A 12,750-nucleotide genomic window follows, 5' to 3' on the forward strand; every position below is an offset into this window, starting at 1 on the left:
ACACACGTGGCATAATCAAAATATTCTCCTGAAGTGGCATGTGTTAGAACTGTAGATTTTATGCCTTGGGATACACATCTTCACATCTCCATAAAAATATATAATTATGTATCCCAAGAAATAAAGATCTATGATTTAAACATATACCGCGTCAGAAGACTAATTTGAGTATGCCACGTGGAGGAGTAAAAAATATCATTACTCTTTATTAAAATATTAGAAATTTACTTGCCATGATATCAAAATATCAAAAGTATTACAAGTATTGAGAGCTATCACAAGTATGAATAGTTTGTCAACACTTAAAAAATAATTTATCAATACTATATGATAATTTTTCCCTCACTTGATATTTAATTATGGTAATAAGGATAATTTTTTGAGAAAATTTTTGAAAATAATTTAATTATAATTAAAAAAAAAATTATTAATTGATTATAGGACTTCTAGTAAAAAAAAAAAAAATCATAAGTTTGATGCAATGAAAAAAAAAGCCACTTTTTTTTTAATAGTCAAAATAGGATAATTTGCTAAAGAGACTCAAGTGTTTTGTCAAAAATACACTCACTTATAATTTTTTAATAAATTCTTATGAAATATTCATAAAAATCATAACTTCCTCCCTCGCAACCTTTTATATGATCTAATAAAGGAGAGAGTTCTACATTTTCTTTATAAAAACCCACCAAATAATTATTGGAGTTCATTCAAAAGTCTTTGAGAAAAGATCACAAAACGTGTAGATATGTCCAATTTCATGTACGATCCATGATCTATCGGAGCTTTCCACCAATGATTATTTCTCTCTCCTATTTTTCTTTCAATATATTTTCAAATTGTTTGCATATTCTTAAGGACCTTGACATATTTCTCCTCTAATTTTATTTTACATACAAAATGGTAGCAAAAATGTTAATGATTCTGTAAAAATTTTAAAAGTTAGTTTGTAAAATATTACAACATTTTGTGAAAGCTATTTGTCGATGTTTGATGAAAGGTAATGTTGAGCCTCGACATTGGATAAATTTTAGGATCTAAACTTTTAAAATTTTGTAAGAGCATCGAGTGTTTTGCAACCATTTTCCATGTAAAATAAGATTGAGTGATAGATATATCAAGTTCCATAAGAATATATGTAAATAACTTGAAAACATATGATAGAAAAATAAAAAAGAGTTATAATTATTGGCAGAAAACTCCGATAGATCGTGGATCGAACACAAGAGTGAACAAATCTACAAGTTTCACAATTGTTTCTCAAAGGCAGAGGCTCATTAATGAACTTTAATGATTGTTTGGTAGATTTTGCTAGAGAGAATGAAAATTTCTCCTTTATCAGATCGCATAAATGGTGTAGAGGAAGGAAATTATAATTTTGATGAATATTTTATAAGGATTTATTAAAAAATTGTAAGTGAAGGCATTTTTAATCAAAAACACGAGTTCCTCTATATTAAGAAGAAAAGTAACCCTTTTTGGCCCTTGCATAAAACTTTGAGGAAAATTTTGCTAAAACTCCTTGATCATATAAGACTATTTATTTTTAAAAATATGGTAACAAATAATTTAATCGACTACAAAAATAATTAAAAATAAATTTTAATTTTAATTATATGAAACAAAATTATTTAAATGATCACATATCATATGTGTGCTTTAGTGAAATTATTGCTGAAAGATGGAAAAACAATGCAAAATTGATCTATTTGTCAATTAAAGAGTCAATTTTGAAATATCATAAACTCAGAAAACAAAGATTCAACAATATTCATGATGATAAAATATATATATATATATATATATGGATTAGGATCCGTATACACATAAAGCTACTCATAAAGCTACAACGTGTTTTGTCTTATATATATATATATAACCTGAGAGTATCAATAATTATAATCTAAATACGTCACATCCAATAGTAATTTGGTCTATAAATTAAGCCAGTTGAAAGGACATGATTCATGAGATAAAGGCAGAGATATGGGAAACTTATTGTTATTAAAATTTTAATTTATATTTATTTATGTTATACGGCAAATTTAATTTATTTAGAATGATAAATTATTGACTAAATAATATTATTTTTTAGTTGACAAGCCAAAAAAATATGTCCTCTGGATTTATAAGATGGTAGTAGATAGAATAAATTTTGTCCTTTACACACTACCCCACATTAGGCCTATCTGAAAAATAATTGGATGGTTAAGATGTGTTGTCATTCGGAAATTTAAAAGCCTTAAAGACCCTTTCATTGGTTAGTTACCATTAAAATAAATTACCTCGTCAATTCTAAACTGCATTCTTTAATAGGAATTTGTTGTCAATTAAAAACAAAAACAAAAAAAACCAAAACAAAAAATCTGTGCATATAGTTGATGAATCAATGACATGATGTCACATGTATTAAAAAAAATAGAATAATTAAGTGTTTGGATTTTACTAATTTCTTTGTTGATCACATGGTATCATGTTGTTGACTCATCAGCTTAGCACATTTTTTTTTTTAGTAACATAACACTCGACTGAAAATCATCATCGAACCGAACGAATTGAAGGAAAAACTCCTTACACACAGAGGCTTTCATCAAAAAGTTGTGTGTAGATCAACTTCTCATACTTCTCTTCTTATCATCGTCCCTTGACAAATAATTCAAATGAGAACTAGACAGGAAGCCTACTTTTGATCTTACTTGACAAATAGCTCAAATGAGAACTAGACAAAAAGCCTATTTTCAATCCTACTTTTTTAAGTGATAACGTAACGCTTTACGAAAGAAAACGGTTAATAAAATAATTTTAGTAGATTGAAGGTTACTTTGTGGAAAATCTCTATCGTCAGTAGCGAATGACTTTTTCTTATTTCTATTGATGTTTCGTGTAAATTTAATGTAAAAGTAGCAACATGAGGAGATCATCCCAATTAAAGAAAATTGTCGTTGTTCATAAGATGTACGTGTTCTCTCTAGCCATTTTTCGATACACAAGCCGATGAAGATGAGGTTGCTTTCACTATTATTATCACTAGTAAGTGACGTTTGGTTTGGCACGCGAGTAACAAATTGTTTATCAAGCAGATTCCAAACCAAGGAGTATTTTCATATTCTCCCTTAATTCTCCTAGGAAAAAATCAGTTCTTAAATGATAGGGATACCCCTCATTTGCAATGATAGAATATAATTACAAAAGGAAAATTATAGTGTTCAATGATATTAGGTACAAAATGTACAAACACTAGTTAGAATTATATGTTTTAAAATATAAAAATTCCCATATTTTTAAATCGGACCATTAAATCTTAAGATTATACTATTTGCATATTGTAAACCTAAAAGTCATGATAGGTTCCCCTTTTTCTTTTGGAAAAGACTAATGATAAAATGACTTGAAAAAACATATGTGATCTTTACTCGGTTGACGTGGCAAGTGTGTAGAAACATAGATTTTTGTTGTTGTGTATCCCGAAGAAAAATAAATATGGTTCTGTGCACCTATCTCGTCAATCGAGTATAAACCGAGTATGGTTTTTCGAGTCCGATTATCACGACTCTTTGGAAATCATAATAGATCCCCTTTTTATTATTATAATCTTTATTTTTGGCCCACACCACTTGTAGACTTTCACAACAAATATCAATCTATCAGCCCGAGTAATGATTTTTGGCCGTTGGATTTGAATATTTTCATTGTAATGCTAGTCTACTAACCTAGTACGATTTCAATGTGAGATTTAACATGTTCTAAATCTTTTCCATATAACAATTATTTCCATAATGTTTTCAAGATCAAGAACACATATATCTCAAGGATCCTAGCATGCTCCTGAAGATTAAAGTTAGATGCACCTACCCGGTGTCATAAGTAGATCAACAAACTGATTGTGTTGTAAATATGTCTTTCGTTATTCACGTGCTAAGCTCACCAATGTATGTCAATCCCCAAATGTATGAACCATTGGATTCACGTCCTTTGATTCCAAACTCACCTCCAACTCCTTCTCTATATTGGTTCAGCCTCAAGGTTTTGGTGATGGATGGAGATCACCTCAATACAAAGCCTCTTAATTGTTAATTTTTCTTAACCATAATGGGATTCCCGTTCCACTTAAATAACCTTTGATTCCTACTCTTTTAATAAGATTCCAATCCATCAAGATTTCTTAGTAAGATTTAGAAAGTTATTTCTATTTCTAATTATATTTTAGAGACTGTTTGAAAACCCTTCTAATAAAAGCAATTTTAGGGTGATTTTAAAACCCCCTCTAAATAATTCAATTTAAGGGTGGTTTTTATATTTTTAGAGGTTGTTTGAAAACTCTCTCTAATGTTGTAAAAAAAAATTATTAAAATTTTCATTTCAAAATAAAACCTGCAATTACATAAAGAAAAAGAGCTGCTATTGGCACCTCAAATTTCATTTATCACACTTCAATTTCTTAAGAAATGTTATTGGCACCCCACATTAACTTATTATACTTTAATTAACTATCACACCATAATTAAAATAAAACATAGCATTCACATTACAAAATAAAAAAGAGTTAGTTCTTATAGTGACAAACTAAGTACTAATTGAACAACTAACATTGTAAACAAAGAAAATAAAATTAAGAAACAAAAAATCAGCCACTCAAATGTGGTCTTTCGACATTGTTGTACTCCCGTACTTAATTATGAACACCATAATGAACTACTTGCAATTAGTAAAAATTCATAAGAATATAATCAATATTTAAACAAATACTATAAAAACTATATAAAAGATCTGATATGTGAGTGTAAGGTTGCAATGCAAATTGATTGCTACTAGAGTAGTAGTTTTCAATAGAGAAATACATATGCAAATCAAATAAAGATTTAAGGTAAACTCATCAAGCTATGAGTACACATCTATCCAAAATGCATCAACACAAAGACCAAGTATAAACACATATGCCCATATTTTCTTGTAAATATATGAGACTAAATACATGTATGTAAAATTTACAGTTTGAAGGAATGGATGCATACTAATACATCTCAAATTGTGTTAGCTAGGCAGTGAGTGAAAATACTGGTCAATGGCTATCCTTATCAAGATGAGAAGCTCCTTCCTCGGCCTCATTGAAATAGAAGCTTCTGCTGTTTCATGAACTCCCTCCATCCATCAGAAATTTTTCTCGAGAAAACATCTCCATTGGATAACCCAAACTCTACAAGCTCATCTTGTGATAGATACACTCTCCTTCTCAAAGTACTGTAAAAAGGAGAATCTTACAGAAAAAGAAATTGAAATAGGAAACACAAACGAGAATAGGATATATAATATAAACTTACTCTTCTTCCACATCTCTGAGGATGTTAGTAAGTTGGTTATCGATGAGGAAGCTACTCCGCAATTGTGCCATTCTTGTTGAGTTAGGAACTCGTGAACGGTTAGCCGAATGAACTACAGAGTTCTGGGAAGCCCATGGTGGGTATTGTCTATACAAATGTGACATTGATGAATCCCTGTGTAAAAACAGAAAATCAAATCATTCTTCAACAAACACAATGCACGTCCATAAAAAAAATGATCTTAAAATAAAGTAAAATATAACTATGGAGGAAAGTAAAAAATATTTTGTTTATTCAATTAAACTCACTCTTAGAATTACATTTATTTAGAAGATATTACCTTAGAAATCTATCTAAAAATTACCATTCGGGTTTGTTGTCAAGGTTGATCAAGTACATCTTATAGGGAATTTTCTTCTCCTCCAGAATTAGAAGAACTCTTTGGATGAAGGGGCCTGAAATTAGATTTAGATGAATTTAAAAGACAGAACAATAGATTTCCAATGTAGGGAAACCACTTACTGCAACATAGGGCCCACCCAAATCACTATCTTCTTGTACAATCCACACAAATGGTTTAATGAGATTCTTGGCAAATGGAAGGCAATTAAATCAGAATGTGCCACAAATAGGTTGATTGAAACCACATCACCGTATTTTGAGGTTGAAACTATGCATCCCTAATTTGGCCAAAACAGAACAAACTCAAAAGCCATTACCAACACCTCTATCAATTGAAACAAACAAAACATGATGATTTAATTTTCCTGTAATGTGAACTCTACATTTCTGACAATCCATCCTAGAGACTTCTATACAAAATCTGCAATATACCAGATCAAAATCAAAGTTTTTTTTTTTCTTAATGGGACATGTTTGAGTGGGAATCATAGTATTGTTTTTCTATTCCTAGTAATCAAACAAGACTTCTATGAAGTTTCAGAAATGTTACCCATGTTAGCCCTAACTGGTCGCAATCATCAAATATAGAAACTAAATGCCTAGTGACCAATCACAATGCATGATACCAACTAAATAGCTAACCAACCAACCAATTGACAAATCAGTAATCAGAGACATGGGCAACATACATCGGTGAGGAAAAAACATATATAAAGCTCAATTGTTAACAAGAAACAAAGTTCAAACATCATCCGAGATATGATCTACCCATATTTTTTTGCAAATGACACTTCCAAAAAAACACTTGATGTCAATGAGTCAGCAACATGATTCAACCCTTAAATATGATAAGCTCTACTTTAACATGCTTAAAAAACAGACCTTTTGGATGATTTTGCCAGATTATAATAGTATTGTTGAGAAAAAATTTAGAGTACTCAACTCTAAATGCACACATATTGGATATAAACAAGTAAACAAATTACTTGTACTATACCCTTAATAAAAATACCACTCACAAGTTGAAAAAGAAAATAACACTCTATTACGAAAAATACAATTTTTACAAATACTCACACTTTCTACAACCTCTTAACTTGTTTCTCACAACTTGATTTCTCACAACTTATTTTCTCACTACTTGATACAAAATGAGAGAACTCACCCTTATTTATATTTGTGGCGCCTCCTTAATTAATGATTAGGATTGTGTCAACACATTTTTAATCTATTGGTTATAATTTATCATTTAGAACTTTCTATCAAAATATCTATTAGTCTAGAGTTTTCCATCAAAATATCTATTATTCTAGAATTTTCTACTTTTCTCTTATCTAAAAACATCTAGAGTTTTCTCTAAGAAGATTTTAGAAATTGGGCTCTAAATTGCCATTGGGCTCGGACAATAAATGTGGGCTTTTCCTAATTGGGCTGGTGTTCAATTTTAACACTCCCCCTCAACACCAGCTCTCACTTTTTGCATCATGCCAAATTGACAACGAAGGTTTTCAAATTTGCCAGTACTCAATCCTTTCGCAATTAGATCATCTATTTTGATTTTTCTCTTTTCAATTTCTTCTTGAAGAACCTTCTCTCTTTCATAGCTTTGATCCACTCAGATCTTTGTGATGCTTCTTTATATATTTCGGATTCTTTAGCAGTTACTTCTTCAGTTATGATTGCATTGGCATATTTGAGATTTGGTTTGCGAATTCTATTTGACATTCTTAGTTGTGATTACGAAGTTGATACTTCTGCTTCTTCGGGATGATCTCCTTGTTGATACACACTAGTTTCCCAAGGATTTTGGGCCAACTCTTGATCATCATCACTGTTATGCAGATCTCCAACTTCATCTGAACTTGGTTGAATTTTAACAGTGCGCTCCTCCATCTTTTGTTGTAGCTTGTCTTCGAATTCTCTTGAGTCTGGCTGAGAACCACTAAGAAGATGCTTTGTCGAATACCATATCTCGCGATGTATAACATCTTCCAATTGTAGGATCACAACATCTCCACCGATTTCTCTAACTATCATATCCAACAAAGATACATCTAACTGCTTTCTTATCAAACTTGTTACGTAAATGATCAGGAACAAATACATAACATATACATCTGAATACTCGAAAGTAGCTAACTGTAGGTTTTATGTCCCACAGTTTCTCAAAGGGTGAAACAAACTCTAACCTTGGCTGAGGAAGTTTGTTGATCATATGGGCTGCTATTCTCATAGCTTCGGCCCAAAATCTTCCAGGTACATTCTTCGCATGTAACATATTCCGACAAATATCTGCAAGATGTCAATTCTTTCTCTTTGCTACACCATTCTGTTGTGGTGTATTGACACAAGTATACTGACGACGTATTTTGCATTTTCGTGAGTATAGAGAAAACTCATCCGAGCTATATTCTCCTCCATTGTCTGTACGCAAGCAACGAATCTTCTTTCCTACTTCTCCTTCAATTATCTCTTTGAACTCTTTAAACTTTGAAAAAGTCTCAGATTTTTCTTTCATAAAGAAAACCCACACATAACTAGAGAAGTCATCAATGAAGGTCACCATGTACCGTATTCCACCATCTGATGGTTGTTTAACTGGCCCGAACACATCAGAGTGAACTAACTCTAATGGTTCTTTTGCTTTAAACTTCAATTTCTCGTATAACAATTGATATGCTTTACCATATTAGCATCCTGCACAGACCGTGTCTTTTCTCACGTCAAGCTGAGGAAGTCCCTTAAGTATCGACTTTTTTACTATCATACTGAGCTTGGAATAGCTAACATGACTCAATCGCATGAGTCACAAATCTATTGTCTCCTTCCTTCTTGTCTTGTCTACATATGCAGACTCTGTTGACATTATGTAAATTGACTCCAATCGTTGTCCTTCCATCGTTGGCTTTTTTGAGATTTTGAAGTCACATAGCACCTTCACATCTTGGGGACTGAACAAGACATAGTAGCCTGATGATATTAGTTAAGCCACAGATAGTAAATTTTTCTTCATTCTTGGAACATGGTAGACATCTTGAAGTGGCACTTGGTTAGAATTATAATGAGGTGTGACTATCATCTTACGATGTGAGTTATCGGTAACCTTGAGTTGTCAATCGTCACTACTACACGACTTCCCTTGTACTCATACAAGTTTTGCAACTTCTATTTATCACCTATCATATGATTTGAGCACCACGAGTCTACGATCCAGTCATTCTCGTAGTCAATCCGTTCAGATATAACTGTAAAAGCTACCTCTTCTTCTTCATTTACAAACGATGCTTCAACATCCCATTCATCTTCGATTTTCTCTTTAGAATCGGAAGTAGCAGCATTGCTCTCAACATGTTTTTTCTTGGACCAGTAATCTTTTGCCATGTGGTCCTTCTTCCCGCAATTGTAACAATTGCCATTGAACCTTCTACTATTATCGTGATTCTTTGAAGCTCCCCCTAGATGAGAGCCTTCCTCTCTTTGATGATCATTTGTTTTGTCATCATTCATTTTAGATCCGCCTCTGACGTGCTGCTTAAAGTTGCTCTTGCTTTTATTTGTGTAGAGTGCTTCTTCCTCACCCTTCAACGAGACTCCTCCCATTTGCTTAGCCAAAACTTCTTAACCAACAAGCAAATTTTTGAACTCAACAAGTGAAAATTGTGTCGGCCATCCTTGTACTACAGCAACAAAGCCTCGGTATTCGGGTTGCAAATCATAGATAATTATTCTTTTTATCCTGATATCTCCAATAGTAGCATTCGGATCTAACTCTAAAATTTCACGGCATATAGATTCACCTTGTGAAAGATTGGGTGATCATCATGTTGTATTGCACCATTGATAGCAGCTCGTTCTCGAGAAGTTGTAGCTTTATATCATTTTTTTTAAAGAGTGTAGCGAAAGTATCTCAAGATTTTTTTAATGTTTTGACATCCCGGATGTGCTCCAACATTTCTTCTTCAATTGTGATTTTTAAAGCAAACATCGCTTTGTCTGCTTTAATCTTTCATTTTCGCAAGATGCCATTGGTATATTTCGTTGTCGGTTGTGTAACTTCACTACCGCCGACAATTTTCCAAAAGTCTTGACCTTGTAGGTAAGACTCTATGCATGTTGCCACGTGTTGTAATTTTGGTTGTTAAGCTTCTTAATTCCTCCAATTACTTGAAATTCACCCATCGCGCCGACAAAACTTCGACTATACGGAACAAGCTTGACTAACGATCCTGCAGAGTAGTAAACTCCTCCCGACTCAAGATAGCTCTACCAAAATCAATCCTTGGCAACCTTGCTCTGATACCAATTGTTGAGAAAAAAATTTAGAGTACTCAACTCTAAATGCACAAATATTTGATATAAAGAAGTAAACAAATTACTTGTACTATACCCTAAATAAAAATACCACTCACAAGTTGAAGAAGAAAATAACACTCTATTACGAAAAACATAATTTTTACAAACACGTACATTTTCTACAACCTCTCAACTTGTTTCTCACAACTTGATTTCTCACAACTTGTTTTCTTACTACTTGATTTCTCACAACTTATTTTCTTACTACTTGATACAAAATGAGAGAACTCACCCTTATTTATACTTGTGGCACCTCCTTAATTAACGATTAGGATTGTGCCAATACATTTTTAATCTAATGGTTATAATTTGTCATCTATAACTTTCTAATCAAAATATCTATTAGTCTAGAGTTTTCCACCAAAATATCTACTATTATAGAATTTTGTACTTTTCTCTTATCTAAAAACATCTAGAGTTTTCTCTAAGAAGATTCTAGAAATTGGGCTCTAAATTGCCATTGGGCTTGGACAATAAATGTGGACTTTTCCTAATTGGACTGGTGTTGAATTTTAATAAGTATAAGGTCTTATACTTGATTTCAATTTTATAGTAGACTGTCATTGGTGATTTGTCACTGGATTGACCATCTTCCAAATGGGATCCTCCAAGAGAAAGTAAATGCCTCAAAGTAGCCCTTAATCTCCTTGCTTATCACCTACAGAAGAACGTGATGATGTTAAGAAATTTTGACTTGTACATGAGATTAGCAAAGAAAACATGAAAATATATATATATATATATATAAGAAGAGAAGAGCCATGATATACAAATTTTCTTGAGTAAGCAATTCGTTCAGAATAATGCCTAGGATGAGTAGATTGCACATTGTCATATAATTTAAATACTTAAATAAGGAGCATGCCAAGGGCATCTGGGAGTTGTCCCAATAAGATAGAAAATAAAGGAAAATCAGTTAAGATGAGTTGGGCATATATAATGAAGACCAATCTAGGTGCTCGGGAGAAATTAGGGACTGTTGCAAGCCCCTAAACACAACAAATGTAGGCCAGCTTAGCTCGTGATTTCTTGTTGTTTACGATTGGGTAAAATTAGAATTAAACAGATTAAAATTAGAATTAAACAGATTGAACGCTATTTTAAATAACTATATGAATTGATACGGAAATATTTTTTTCTATACAAACACTTTCTGCTATATTCAAAAAGTATTCAAACACTACTGAAATACTTGGTATTAAACTCTTCGCTGAAATGCTTCTTGTGCTCAACAATGATTGTGTGTCCCATTGATGCATATCCCTGTCATAAGCTACAACAATGATTGTGCCATTGTCAACTGTCAATAAGAATCAAAACATTAACTTCAGTCTATTCCTATGCTCATGTTGACAAGTATTGGTCCCTCATAATATCTTAAAATATGTTATCTATGCAATTGTTTGTAGATGCACAAAATTAGAAGAAAAAAAGATGCACAAACAGGATTTGGTGAACATTACGAAATATGGGAGAGTTACAAAGCCTTAGTTAGTCAGGAAAGTTTTTTAGTTTTTAAAATCCAGGTCAATGATTGGAATCCTTCTATTCATTATTCAAAAGTGTAGGATGCTAAAGAAAGGAGTTGAAGAAGTGACAATCCGAGTCATTATTCTATGATGCTTTATGCATGGGACTTGTTAAGGCTATATTTTGATAACCTTAGCCCACAAGATTACGTAGATGCAAAAGGAAGAAAGAAAAGTAATTGATCCATCTTTGCATACACAATCACTACAATTATGAGGCTTTTCCCCTACTTTCATATCAAGCATGTATCTATGCTGGGAAGTTGAGATACCAATTATCGTATACTAAGAAAAAGGAGATCATGAAGTACCATGCACCCTCCCTAATGGTTTGGGCATCAGAGAAATCTGTAGCAATCGTCACATCACCAAATTCTACCAACTGTGGTTCCCTGTCATGGTGACAATAGTGACATTGCAAGTTTAGTGAGGATGCCAAGGCAGCACATATTGGCCTACAGTCTTAAGAATCTCATTCAAATAGGAACACCTTCATATTAAGAAATAAAAGGTTGTTGTGCATGTGATCATCATGTAAGACTAGTTCTAGTCCTAAAATAATAAACATGATGTGTTTATTTTTTAAATAGAATGGATTAATTGAGAAAAAAACTATAGGACTGAAATTGTCTTGACCCTTTTTCACGAAATAGTTGGAAGGGATCCGATTGGTAAACTAGGGATGTTTGAGAAATGGGAGTTGTTACTTAGTTTAGGTATAGGAACCAAAAATAACTTCAAATGGATATGGATCGGTCCACGGATCAGAGAAGTGGGTAAGGGGTCAGATTATGGATTTTGGAAGGTGTTAGACACTGAATCCGCTCGATCAAGATGATCGGTCTCCACTATGATCCAAAACTATCCTATGGTCAACATATAAAGACTAAAGGTCAAATTAGGGTCCAATCATCATCAATCTACATCGAATTTGCTAAACGAATCTTACGGTTAAAATTCTCCAATTATTACATGATTTCTCGAATTTCACACAAAAAAAAGAAAAATTTATGAAAAAGCCTTAATCATGTCCCATGATCCAAAATCAATTAGCAATTCACATTCGCAATATTTTCCAAATCAACAACAATGAGAATTTGTGAAAATTTTCCAAATTAGGAACTTGTAAAGTTTCTAAATTAGAAGTTGAA

The sequence above is a fragment of the Akebia trifoliata genome, chromosome 6 (assembly GCF_017979445.1).
Source record: "Akebia trifoliata isolate Shusen 1 chromosome 6, ASM1797944v1, whole genome shotgun sequence".
Lineage (NCBI taxonomy): Eukaryota > Viridiplantae > Streptophyta > Magnoliopsida > Ranunculales > Lardizabalaceae > Akebia > Akebia trifoliata.